This window comes from Molossus molossus, unplaced genomic scaffold (genome assembly GCF_014108415.1).
Source record: "Molossus molossus isolate mMolMol1 unplaced genomic scaffold, mMolMol1.p scaffold_m16_p_4, whole genome shotgun sequence".
Classification (NCBI taxonomy): domain Eukaryota; kingdom Metazoa; phylum Chordata; class Mammalia; order Chiroptera; family Molossidae; genus Molossus; species Molossus molossus.
This window is the reverse complement of record NW_023425377.1, coordinates 22,876,299-22,889,345: the sequence shown is the minus strand read 5'-3', so window position 1 is coordinate 22,889,345 and position 13,047 is coordinate 22,876,299. Positions and strand designations below refer to the sequence as shown.

Here is a 13,047-nt window from a genome sequence, read left to right as displayed (position 1 = left end):
GCACCTGAAGGGACAGAGGGACACAGTCTGCCAGCAGGGAGCAGGCTGGGCACAAACAGCCTCAAGACGGGGATGGGAGGGAGCCCTGCTTTGAGGAGGAGGAGGGGGTGCCAGGGATGCTCTGAATAAATAAGATACCAGAAGGAGGAGGAGGCCTGGCCGTGGGGTCGTGGGGTTAGTCTTGGAATGTCAGAGCTCCGCGGTCCGCAGGGATCATTGTCTCCCCACCCCCTTGCTCGGGCCCATTGTGCAGATGAGGAAACGGCCCGAGAGAAGGACAAGAGGGTCCCCGTGCTTTGACTGGGTCAGGTGGCCAGTGGGGAGCTGAAGCTCACCTCACTGGGCAGCCCTCGCCTCATCACTGCCGCGGATGTGGGTCTGGTGGCTCAGGGCCTCGGGGTTCAGACGACAGCTGCTGCCCTCCCCACACACAGGACCCCCACCCTCTGTGCCATACACAGGCCTTTGTGTCAAGGTCACTTCTCCTGCGCTGCACCAGCCAGGAAAGGAATGAAGTGTCACAGGAGCGATCTGTTCAGATGCTGGCAGAACAGGACACACTCCAGTCTCCTGACCAGCAGGCTGGTCCTCTGTCCTCCACACCGGGAGCACTTCACAGCCTCTGGGACAAACTGCAGGGGACAGACAGATCCCCGGCTGGGAGTACGGGGATGTGGGTTCTCGTCTTTGCTCTGTCATCCACCTGTAGTACAGTCCTGCCCCTCTCTGGTCCTCAGTTTCCCCCTCTGTACAGGGGGTGGGCAGGGCTGACATGGTGTGGCTCTCAGGACCCTGCTCTGGAACGCGGCTGTACTGAGCTGGAATGCTGGGGTGGGGGTGGGGTGCTGGGGAGGGGCCCTAGCCAGGATGTCATGACTCAGCTCGGAGACGGCAGCCAGCTCCAGGCCTGGGAGTGTGTGGGGGCAAGAGGCATCTGGAGCCAGAGACTGAGTCCTCCCGCCAGCAGCTGAGAGTATGAGAGCGGCGGCAGAGGCTGGGCGTGGCAGAGAGTGTGGCCCGCGTAGCTTTGCCCTGAGTGGACTGAGAGGTAGTTGTGATGCTGCAGCGTGGGAGCCAGGCAGGAGAGCAGGGTCCATTGGGTGAGGAGACCGTTACAAGTGGGAGTTAGACTCCTGGGGAGGGACTGAGGCTCCCACCTGCGCCCCTCAATCCTATCTGTTGGGGAAGGCTTGGCACTCCACCCCTCCACCGTGAATCTCCCCACAGGCTCAGGACCACACTGAGGCCAGAGAGGGAGAGCAGCTAGGCTCAGATCACACAGGGATGCAGTTGCTCACCAGGCCTGACCCTGCCACACTGCTCCTAGACCCAGAGGACCTTCATGTTTCCACGCACCTGCGGGACGCCCCAAACAAAGTAGCAGAAATCGGTAAGCTGGGGCCTGGCACGGGCTCTAGCTGTTTTGGAAGTCATGTGAGTACAAGAACAGTGCCAGTCTCATGGACCATCATTCTGACCCCCCACTCCTGCCCCCACCAGCACAAGTATGGTAGCCTCTGGCTGCCCCACCACACCTCCTCCTGCCTGTCCCACCTCCAGCCTGTCCCCTCCCACCTCTTCTCACACCTCAACCTTCCTGAACTACCCATCTAACCACGTCCTTCCCTAGCACCTCTGTGGCTCTCCATCACCTCCGAGGCACAGTCCTCTTATTACCTCCTATTCGCACATTTGCTCCCCGTGGCTTGTTACCCACAGTCTGAAAAGATTAAGTGAAAAAATTCCAGAAATAAGCAATTCCTACGTTTTAAGCTGCGCACCGTTCTGAGTACGTGATGACATCTTGCACCGTCCCCTCCATCCCACCCAGGATGTGATCGTCCCTTCGCCCAGCGCCTCCACGCTTGCGTGCTCCCTTAGTCATCAGCAGCCGTCTCGGTTATCATCAGTCAGTTATCAGCGGAAGAGACCGCAGTCACGGAACTCGAATTACAGTACATTATAATCGATCGATTTTATTATTCCTTATTGTTGTCACTCTCTTACTGTGCCTAATTGATAAATTACTTTTCCATAGGTACGTATGTATAGGGAAAAACAGAACATCTAGGGCTCGGTACTATCTGGGGTTTCAGGCATCCACTTGAGGGCTTGGACACGCATGCCCCATGGAGAAGGGGGTACAGCTGTCAGAGGCCAGCTTCTTTGCCCAGCCTCTAAGAACCTTCACATCCTGGCCCTGCAGACAGCTCATCATGATGGAGGGAGAGGGAGGTCGCTGCCCTCCCAGCTCCCCAGGGCCCATGTGAGGCCCCCACACTCGTCACTCACTCTGTGCTCCTCTCCCCAGGAGGCCTCCCCAGAGACACAATGGAAAGAAATGACCTATTTTCTGGAAGTTCAAAATAAAATGAAACATCTGTCTGGATCGGAGCCAGGCTGATAAAGAACGAACTGATCCCCCTCAGCCTGAGCCCCCCTCCCACTGCACACCCCCTCAACCGCCAGAGTGTGAGCACTTGGGGGTAGGGGAGCCATGCAGGCCCCGCTACTTGGAACAGTTCGTGGGAAAACACTCAGTGTGTGCCTCACGGCTGCTGGTGACCCAGAGGAGGGGGCCTGGGAACCGGCCTGAGAAGGAGGTCAGTGAGGGAGGCCAGCTGCATGCCGTCCACCTGCTTGCGGAGCCAACACTTCCTGCCTCCTCAGGCGCCTCGCTGGCCTCCCTGCTCATCCCCACAGCCACCCTCCGGCCACATGGCCTGGTTCTGCCCAGGCCCAGTGGATCCCTGGGTCAGAGTCCTCTAGATCCCATCTGGGCCCCCAACACCTCTTCACAAAAGAACAAGGACGTAGAAGACCTTGACAATAACCACAAGAATAATAATAGCGATCTTCGATTTAGTTCATCTCTCCCACCGCCTAGGCCGAGCCGTTTGTGAACGATCTCAGAGCAATCCGTGAGGTCAGTGTTGCTCCTCCATTTTACAGATGAGGAAAGTGAGGCACAGAGGTTAAATAACTTGCCCAAGGTCGCAGAGCTGGCCAGCGATGAAGCCGGTGCTCAATCCTGGGCAGACTGACCCCAGAGCACACAGGGTCAATGCCCAGCTGACAGCCTCTCTAAGGCAGGAGGCAAAGATGACAAGCTCATGCCTGGCACACAGTGTGAGCTAAATATACAAGTCGGCAGCCTTGTTCTTTCACCCTCTGCTTCCTGATCTCCCCTTTCAGCCTGCGCCCCCCTTTCAGCTGGGCGAAGCTGAAGCTGGCAGACAAGGGCGGAGACAGTCATGCCATCTTTCATAGAGCCCTACAATCTTAGGGTTGGGAGGGGCCATCAATACTCCCTATTCACATCTCCCCAAAGCTCTCTGCAAACAAAGGGGTTGTCCAGCCTACACTTGTATACCTCCCTGTGACAGGGATCTCACCACCTCACCTGAGGCCCATTCCATTCTTGGCCAGTTTAGGATCCTCAGATGTTAGGCTATTTGAAAATTTTCATTACGTTGAGCACAATTTGTCTCACTGTATCCTCTACTCATTGGTCCTGCTTCTTGCCCCCAACCACCCCACCGACCCAGGACATCTTTCTTTTCACCCGTTGTCCTGATGCCCCACAATCTGAAAACAAACAGAAGCCCCTAATTTGGGACTAGGCATTCTGCTAAATGAGATGACCTGGAGTTTCTGTTTTATCTTCACAACACTTCTTTGAGGTGAGTACAATCATTGTTCCCATTTCACAGAGGAGGAAACTGATTCTCAGAGAGGTTTGGTAACTTGCCCAAGGTCACACAGCCAGTAAGTAATGGACCTGGGGTGCAAAGTCAGGCCTGTCTAACTCCAAACCTGTGTTCTTAACCGCCATGCTAGCCTGTTTGTGGCCTGCCCAGTAGCAGGTCTTTCCTAGAGAAACACTCCCACATGGGTTTACCCTAACCAGGGTTCCAGGGACAGAAGCACCCTCAGAGGTCAGAGTCCTGTTCCTCTCCTCACTGAGGTGCAGCTTGGCAAGGGGCCTTACCCTAGCTCACCCAGGAATTTGAAAGTCAAGCTACAGATGGATCTCAGAACCCTTCTGCAAAGTCACCGCAGAGCCTGAGGGCCAGCACATAGGCCTAGGAGAGGAGTCCTTCCTGGGTACGGCCGGGGCTGGCAGCGGCAGTGCCCAAACCGAGGCTCTGAGGTGGAGCGTCCAGGCAGTCGGCCTAGGTGTGTGGCCCGCTCTGCCACAGGCCTTCCATGCTCAGGGTCCAGGCCTGCCCCTGCGTGGGCCCCAGCACCCCCTACCACTGTTCGCAGAGAGCCTGGGCCTCTCTCTGCAGCTACAGTTCCAGGCCTCTGCCATCCCTCAGCCGCCCTGCCTCACACCCAACCCCCCAGAGCCTCATCTCCGGCGGTGCCATGGCAACGGAGAGCGCCAGGCCCTGGCAGCCAAAGGAGCCCCTGAGAGGGGTCCCAGGCTGAGGCTGGGGAGGGGGTGGGGGTGCGGCAGGCGCAGACAAGCAAACCTTCTGTTCCCCGGGCTGCAGCCAGCCCCGGATCAGCCCTGGGCCGGGGTGGGGGCCACAAATAGAATGAGTTCTCAGAGCCAAGTGGGCAGGGGCAGGCAGGCCTCAGGCCATTGGTACTGACCCACCAGCACACGGCTTCTCCCACCAGCCCAGAGCCCGCAATGGGTCCTGGGGAGCTAGCTATTAATTGGTGCCAATTACGGAGCATTGAGATTCCCCTCAGAGCCCTCCCAGGCAGCAGAGCCGGAGGGGAGAGAGCTCCCACATTTCACTTCCCTCTCGCTGTCTCTGTGTCTTCTCCTGCACCCGGGTCTTCCGCCATTCACCCCCAACTCTCCCATTCACTGTGACGCAGCCTCTCTGGGCCTCGGTTTTCTGATCTGTAAGTGGGGGTTCGTGGAGGCCGTGAATGAGTCAATACAATAAAAGGCTTAGAGCAGGGCCTGGCACACAGCCCTCTGCCAAGTCAGTGGTCACGATACCATTATTCTTTATTCACTCACGGGAGAGAAAGTCACTCACTCGCTCACTTGGCCTGGAGTGCAGGCCAAGACCCTGCTGGTGAGCTTGTCGGCAAAGGGGTGGACGTGATAGAGGAGATGGCAGGAAGGGCCCTCCCCAGAAGGCTCCTCAGGAAGGGGTGCTGCTATAGTTATTGGGGTGGTCAGCAGGCTCAGCTGGGGCAGGGGCAGGGATTCTCCATCTAGGGAATCAGGGATTTAGAGGCCCAGCCAGGACCAGAACCCAGGTCTAATGACACCCCACCCCCGCCCTGCTCAATCCACTGTCTGTCAACAGGCTCTTTCCTGTACCTTTGTCTTAGCCCCTTAATTTGATTTCCCACATATGAGGAAACCTACCGAACAATTTTTGGGGATGTCTCCAAGTTCCTAAGAAGGGATTAGGCTTACAGTAGGTACTCAATAGATGCTTACACAGCATGAGAGATCAAATGCCAATGGGGGTCAGCTCTGCCGGTCCTCAGGCCTGGGGCCTCAGCTGCCCCCTAATGACTCCAAACTCACTCGGGTGGGGAAATGGTGTGGGCAGGCGATGGTGACCCTTCTCCTCCACGGAGGTGATGGGACAGGCTGGTGAGGGGCAGAGCAAACAAATGGAACCCCGATGCCAGTGTGCTGTGCCTGATGCCGCCCAGGACATGGAGAGGGCACGGGGCCCAGCCAGGTCAGGGCAGCCATCCCAGCTCGAAGCCACTTAATCCAGTGCCAAGTGCCAGTCTTATTCCGTCATAACTGTGTGACCTCTGAGTTTAACTTCCCTGGGTCCCGATTTCCGGGGAAATGGCATGAGATTCCTTTTCCACTGCGGTCAGGGTGAAAGGTGACGTGAAAGGCACCGCCACGCCACGGTGGCAGGAGATGCTAACTGTCACGATGATGATCACTCCAGCGCAGGTGGAGGGTGGCCTGAGCAGACCTTCAGGTGAGGTTCTCTGATGGGTGCCGCCAGGGAAGGGCATTCCACAGGGTCCTGTGTGAGCAGTGAGGGGAGTGGGCGGTCTCAAAGCATCTGGGAGAAATGGCAGAGAGATCTGCTAGGCTAGAAGCTGGGGCTCGTCAGCAAAGAGGTCGGTGATGGGCAGGAAAGGAGGGCAGGGGTCATTTCGGGAAAGATTTGGGGTGCCAAGTTAGGATTTGGGCTTTGCCCTGGAGGCACAAGGAAACGAACTTTCAGGGCATCGATAGTGAGGGTTGGGGCTGGCTGTTGGCTGGGTAGTCATAATGGGGCAACTCCAAGCACCATGGGTGGGGGGCCTCCACGAGGGAGAGTGACAGGAGCAGGTTGGCACTTTGCGGGAGGGCATGGATTAGATGGGGACAGTGGAGGCACTGAGACCAATTTGGGGGATAAAGCCATCTCAGACCCAGCTTGAACTCCCTGGCAGGACCAGCTATGGAATTTGTGGGCCAGATGCAAAATGAAAATGCAGGGCCCCTTGTTATAAAATGATTAAGGATTTCGCCCGACCAGTGTGGATCAGTGGTTGAGCGTCGACCCAGGCACCAAGAAGTCGTTGGTTCGATTCCCGGTCAGGCCACATGCCCAGGTTGTGGGCGGATCCCCAGTGGGCGGCATGCAGGAGGCAGCCAATCGGTGTTCTCTCTCATTGATGTTTCTATCTCTCTCTCCCTCTCCCTTCCTCTCTCTCTCAAACTAATAAAGACAAATATTTTTAGAAAATGATTAAGGATTTCAAGTGCAGGGCCTTCTAAGCACAGAGGCCTCTGTGACTGCGCAGGTTGAATGCTGGTGGAATCATCCTTGCTCCCAGGACTAAAGGGGGGGCCATCTGTCCACCAGTCCTTCCATCTGTCCAGTTTGATGATCCACCTCTCTGTGCCTGCCAGGGCTCTCAGGGGCTCAGTGAACCTCCGGGGTCACTGTGCTACTCGTTTGCCCTCACTCCATTTTAAATAAAAGGAAATTATGGCCAGAATGGAGGAGACGCATGACCAAAGGCTCTATGGTTCACAAAACTACCCAGGGGGGTTCCTACCACTTGTTGAGATGCTGACGCTCCTCTTCAACCCAAACTCTGCCCTGTGGCCTCACCCCAGGGGGAGCTGGAGCCCGAGCCTGCACAGCAGAGGTGGGTGGTGAAGATACAACCCGTGGAGGGGAAGAGGTCCCGCAGGCTGGGTCCTGGGCTCAGTGCTATCGCCGACGGATCTGTATAATCCGAGGTACATCCTCCCCCTCCCTGGGCCTCGGTTTTCCACTCATACAATAAGGAAGTTGAACTGGTGACTTTCAGGAACAGTCTGACCCCCTGGCCTTGCTGCCTCCACCTCCCAAGGGACAACCCTTTCCATCACAGGGCGGAGAGGCTGGTACCTCTTGCAGATGAAAGGTTTCAGGCACCTGAGACATCAAATAGCCCTGATCTGAAGTGAGGTGAAGAGAAGGTATTAATGCAGCTCAAGCAATACACTTTGATTTTCAACCACCAGCACTAGACTGGGGGCGGGGTATCCAGAAAGCATCTGGGAAGGGGGGTGGTCCTGGGGTCTGGGCCTGAGGGTTCAGGAAGCCCTTTTGCCTGAGGGCTCTGGGCCTGAAGTTTTAGGAGGGACTTGAGGTGGATTTCCACACTGGAATCAACAAGTGTGAGTCCCACACCCCCTCTGCACCCATTCTCTCGCCTCTGGACCTCATCCTCTGTCCATCCACCATGGGCCAAAGCCTTGCTTCTTCTTGAAATCAGAGCATATGAGGTTAAAAAAGGCCAGCAGCATTGGAAAGGACCTAAAGAGTCACAGCATCCACACACACCTAACAGGCACCCCTCCTGACCCTTCTTCTCAGTATCCCAGGAAAACAGGCACACGGGCCCTCTCACTGAGACACTGAGTGCGTTAACAGGCTGCTCGTAATTATCCGAAAGTTCTTCCTGGTTACTGCAGGTAACAGTTTTCCATTAGTGGTCATCGATCCTGACCGCTTTCGGTAACGTGTAGAAAAAGGGTAAGAAAAAATCCTTTCACCATGAAGTTAAATATGCATGATCCCTGAGTACACAACAGGGCTTGTGTGGCTGCCAACCTGGGCTGGCATGGCCTGGAATCCTGGAATTGTTTTAGGCCTGGAAGGAGCTCAGAGATCATCTCATTCAGCGCTCCTTATTTTACTGATGGAAAAACAGGCCCAGAGAGGGACTGACTTACTCACAGGCACACAGGATGGGTTCCAAGGTCTGGGGACCACCTCTGGAACTCTGAGGAGCCCCCACAGCTGAGGCACGTTCTCAAAGTTTATGCGGGATCCCTAGGGGTGACCCAGGCCCCTCCCAGCCTCTCATCAGGATGCTGGAGTCAGAAACACCCAGGTGCAAGTCCTGGCCCCACAGCATCCTAGCTGTAGGACTTTGGGCAACTGATTTAACCTCTCTGGGCATTTCCTCATATGTAAAACAGAGAGAGTTTATGTCTACTCCTGGAGGTTGATGTGATGATTAAATTAGTTCAGCAAATATTTAAGCACTTACTGAAAGCTATGCCTGTTCTGAGCTCGGAGGAAGACAGCAGCGAAGCTCTCAGCAATGGGTATAAAGCACAGTGAAAGTGCTCACGAAGGGCTGGTCCCTGTTACAGCATCCTGTACACACTGCTTTCCGGCGGCAGCGCTACAAGCTCTGACCCTGGGGAGGCTCCTGAGGTACAGGTGGGGGATGGAGGACTGCAGAACACAGGGAGAATCTCCCCCATTCGAAGGGTCTACTGACCACAGGGTTCTGAACCCTGTGCAAAATATGGGGGATAGGCAGGGGATGTATTTCAGAGATGTCTGGGGACCCTCTCATTTCTTCCTCCCTCTTTACCACACTCAGTAGCCTGTCCTGAGCAAAACACCCAGAGTGCCCTCCTTCAGCCCAAAGGCGGCCGGTCTCAGAGCTGGACTGAGTCTGGAAGTGAGCCTCTAGAATACCCGAGGTGGCCGGGTCCCCTCCATGGGCATATCCCTTTGCAGATCGCAGACCAAATTCACAGCCAAGTTGTTCTGTGCCGGAGGCGGGGGAGCAGCAGCCTTCGCTCAGACAATGACATTAGGTCCAGCTCGTGAAGTGCAGGGACCATGCTCACATACTGCCCTGCTGCTCGCAGAGTTGGGGACCGACGCCAGAGAGGCAGAGCACTGGCCCAGGGTCACACAGTCAGCCAGAAGCCGAATCAGGGTTAATGCATGGTCAACTGATGCCCAAACCTGGCATTGTTTACCCGCGGTGCCCACTGCCTTCCACATGTGGACGCAGCGCAGAAAGAAGACACGAGGTCTGAGGTTGGCCACACAATGGATCTGAGTCGAGCCAGGGCGAGCGCCAGGTCTCCTGACTCTGAATCTGCGGTGCTTTCCGCTGCCCCACATCTGTGGGCAATTACAAGTCTCAGCTCTTCTTCCCGCAGAAGAGGGAGGGCTGCCGGAGCACCGCTGAAGGGAGGGTGTTGACCAGATGGCCTTCATTCAGGACCAAGCTAGGGCCAAGCAGACCTGGGAACAGGTCAGGCCTGACGCTGAACTTTCTGCGGCTGGAGGTGCTGGAGCCGGGAGAAGCTCTGTGGGTGGATGGAGACTCTCCCCTCTGACCAGGAGAGCGAGGGGGTTAAGTCATTGGATTCAGGCAGACCGTGGCCTAAATACCAACTCTACTGTGTGACCCTGTGAAAGTCACTTAGCTTCTCTAAGCCTTGGTTCCCTTGTCTGCAAAGCAGGGGGAGCAATACTGATCCCAAAGAACTGCTGTGGGGGTCACAAGGCATGTGCGACCCCCCTGGGCTCTGTGCCTGGCGGGGATCAGCACTTGGTGACAGTGACCAACAAGGTCCTCCCATCTCTGAGTGCTGTGGACTCAGGGCCCCACAGCTCGGAGGCAGGGGAGGACGGCATGACTTCAGATCTCACGAGAGGCCTCTGTGCACTTTGGGATCACAGATGCAGGCGGGGACACCCCTCCCTGTTTGACACAGAAAAACGCTGTCTGGAGGAACTGCATGATGTTCTGGAAGGGTGTCTGAGGGAAGACTTGAGAACAGAAGGTCTTCAGCCAGTCCCGCCTCCCTTTCACCAGCACATTTTCTCAGCCCCGTTGCAGGTAGGAGGAGTTTAGGGACAGAACACAAGATGGGGAAGCTCAGGGCCGGAAGGATCTCTGATGTACAAATAGAACACAGACAGGAAAAGGGCCAAGCGACAAGGCACCGGTGAGAAGGGCAAGGCGAGCACTTGGAAGACTAGAAGAACCTGGGAAGGCTGCCTGGAGGAGGTGGAGTGGGAAGGACCCTTGAAGGGAAAGTGCAGGGGATGTCCAGAGGCAAGACTGTGCAAATTTCTTCTGGGAATCCTGGGGTCTGACTGGGAGAAAAAGGAACACAAGGACCAAGTTTGGAGTGATGGGGCAGGGAGCTCACTGTCTACCAGCGCTCTGCTCCTCACTGGCTGTGTGGTGCAGAGTTGTTGCTGCTGTGAGCCTCGGTTCTCCACACGTAAGGGGGAGTAAAGTCCGTCCCTGCTTCTGGAGTGGCTGGTTAGCGGTACACAAGATCACACTCATAAAGCACTCCCCACGGTCCTGGCAGGCAGTGTGTCAGTCACTGGCAACATGGTTAGGAGCCTGGGCTTTCTACAGGCCTGGGAGAGTCACAGCAGGAACTGGGATCCGATTCATGTTTTAGGATAGAGCAGAGAAAGGGCGGAAGGAGGGAGATGACCAACCAGGAGGCCTGAGCAGCTAGCTGCCTGGGACCAGGGGGAAAAAAAGCCCAACAGCTGACCCCCCTTCTTTAAAGAAGGGCCCCCAGATCTGACCCTGGAGTCCCAGGCCCCCAACCCTCTCTGCATGAACATGGCCTGTGAAGCCCCGGCCCCTCTCCGAACTTTCCCAGCCACTGGGGGTTTGGAAGGACATCTTAGGAATCTGGAAAATTTGCAAATCCATTTAAATCCCCAGAGGTTGCCTGGCGGCTGACTGGCCTAAAGCCAGACAGATTCTTAGGGACCAGGCTTGGGCCCAGGGACAGGGCTATGCTATGGCTCTGAGGTCCTCTGTCCCCTCCTAGGTCCCCTTTCCTTGTGCCCTGCTTGCCATTTCCCAATTTCCTTCCCACTCCCCTCCCGCTCTCCCCGCCCCCAACAGGCACTGTTGAGCTTTGGAGGTCCCCAATGGGGATGGCACCCCAGAAACTCCTGGGGTTTGTTCGATGAGGACAGGGGTCAGCAGGCTTGAGGAGGCCTGGCCACCCTCCCCAGAAGCAGCCTAAGCAGGAGAGAGGAGGAAGCAGGTTCCTCCATCCCTGATGTGGCCCACAGCCTCCAGTCTCCTCCCATCTGGTTTTGTTATAAATATTTTCCATTTTTTGACTACTTGAGAAGGCACAGGCTGGGGTAAGGGGACAGGACAAGGAGTTGGGATTTCCCCTGTACACGCACTTACCTTGCTGCTGATGCCTTCTGGTGTGGTCAAGGTCCCGGGCTCTGGGCTGTCACCCCCTCCAGGAAGTCCTCCTCACTGCCCTATCTGATCACTGTTATCAGAAAGTCTTTGCTGGCCAGAAATGAGGAAGCAGCTGGATAGGAGGGCAGAAAGGATCGTTGTGGGCTCCCGGAGCCTCCGGAGAAGGGAGGGAGTGGGGGGCTGCAGGGGTGAGGAGTGGCCTCACGCCCAAAGCATCCTCGGGAAGAGCAGGGTAGCCAGGAGGGGCCGCCCTGGGTCTGGCTGTCTGTGCCGCTCCGCACAGGCTGCCGCCCGGCGGAGCTGGTCAGAGGGGCCTGGCTCTCTCCTTGCTGTCCTCCTCCTCTCCTGGTCCAAGTTGTTCACAGAGTGATCCTGGGTCCCAGACAGAATGGGCAGGACTGCGGGCTGCTGGCAGCCCCCGGAGCTCACACCACTGTGGGCTTCCCTGCTCCCCGCCCCCCCACTTTGGGGGAAAGGCTGCAGGGCGGCCTCTGATTGGCCCAGCTGGAGAAGGGGAGGGGGGGCGTGGAGCCGGGAGGGTGGACGCGTGCGTCTGTTTTCAATTTTAGTTTTTTCCCTCCTCTCTTTCTTTCTCCCAAGTTTCTTGTTTTTCTTCCTCTTTTCCCTCTGCTTGCTCCCTCCCGTCGCCTGCTCTCTCAGGATGTGAGGGGATGTTTAGAAATTCCACAGCCCACGCCAGCCGCTGAGTCACTTTTATTGAAGAGTGCCCCAGCCCCACTCGCCTGAAGCCTGTCTCGGGGGCAACCTTTCCTCGCCATGGCACCTGGGAGTGGGTTCCTCTCCTGCGCCTCAGTTTCTCCACATGTAAAGAAAGTTCTGATAACCTAATAGGGCTGATTCACCCAACATGCATTCACTGAACAAGCACGTTGGACACCTACTCGGTGCCAGGAGCTGTGCTGGGTGCTGGAGACACAGTCGTCAGGAGGTACAGTCTTGGACTCAGGGGTGCCCAGGCTGGTGGGAGAGAGACAGTGCACAGGCAGGTTCTCCGAGGGAGGGCAGGGGCTGGGAGTGCGGTTAGGGGCATCTAACTGAGGTCGAAAGGAGTCAGAGAGGGCTTCTGACAAGACGGGATTTGGAAGAGTCGGGAAGATCTTCCAAGATGATCAGTCACTTCTCAGACAAAGAAACCAGGGCCCAGGGTGAGCTGGTGCCAGGAAGGGAAAGTACTTGTCCAAGGTCGCCAGCATACTTCAGATTTCAAGACATTTCTTTCTATTATCTCAAAGCCCCCGGAGCCCCCGGAAAGGATTATTTCCCCATTTTATAGAGGAGGGAACTGAAGTCCAGAGGAGTGAAATGAGCTTCCCAAGCTCACACAGCAATGGCAGAACGGGAGCAAAATCAGGGCTGTGAGTGACACAGACTCCGGTGATCTGACCCCAGCGGGAGACACACTGCAGTGTAGACCGGGTCTCCTGCTAGGTTATCTCTTTCCCTGTCTCCTGCAGTTGCTCAACACGTATGTCCAAGTCCTCGTTATGTTCCACTTCCGTCCTCCCACTCTCCCTCCCCACCAGGGTCTCCTCCAGGACCCCGGAGGGGTCCTCATCCCCTCACTTCTCCAAACCTCCC

At 56.4% G+C, this 13,047-nt stretch overlaps 1 protein-coding gene across 1 annotated transcript in view; it reads right to left on the bottom strand.

Moving 5' to 3' along the window:
* Window positions 1–11,899, bottom strand: part of PDGFRB (platelet derived growth factor receptor beta) — a 36,511-nt gene extending 24,612 nt beyond the window's left edge. The window contains exon 1 of the mRNA XM_036240116.1: window positions 11,428–11,899. The gene's annotated coding sequence lies outside the window, so the exon portion shown is untranslated. The remainder of the gene's footprint in view (window positions 1–11,427) is intronic.
* Window positions 11,900–13,047: the final 1,148 nt, after the last annotated feature.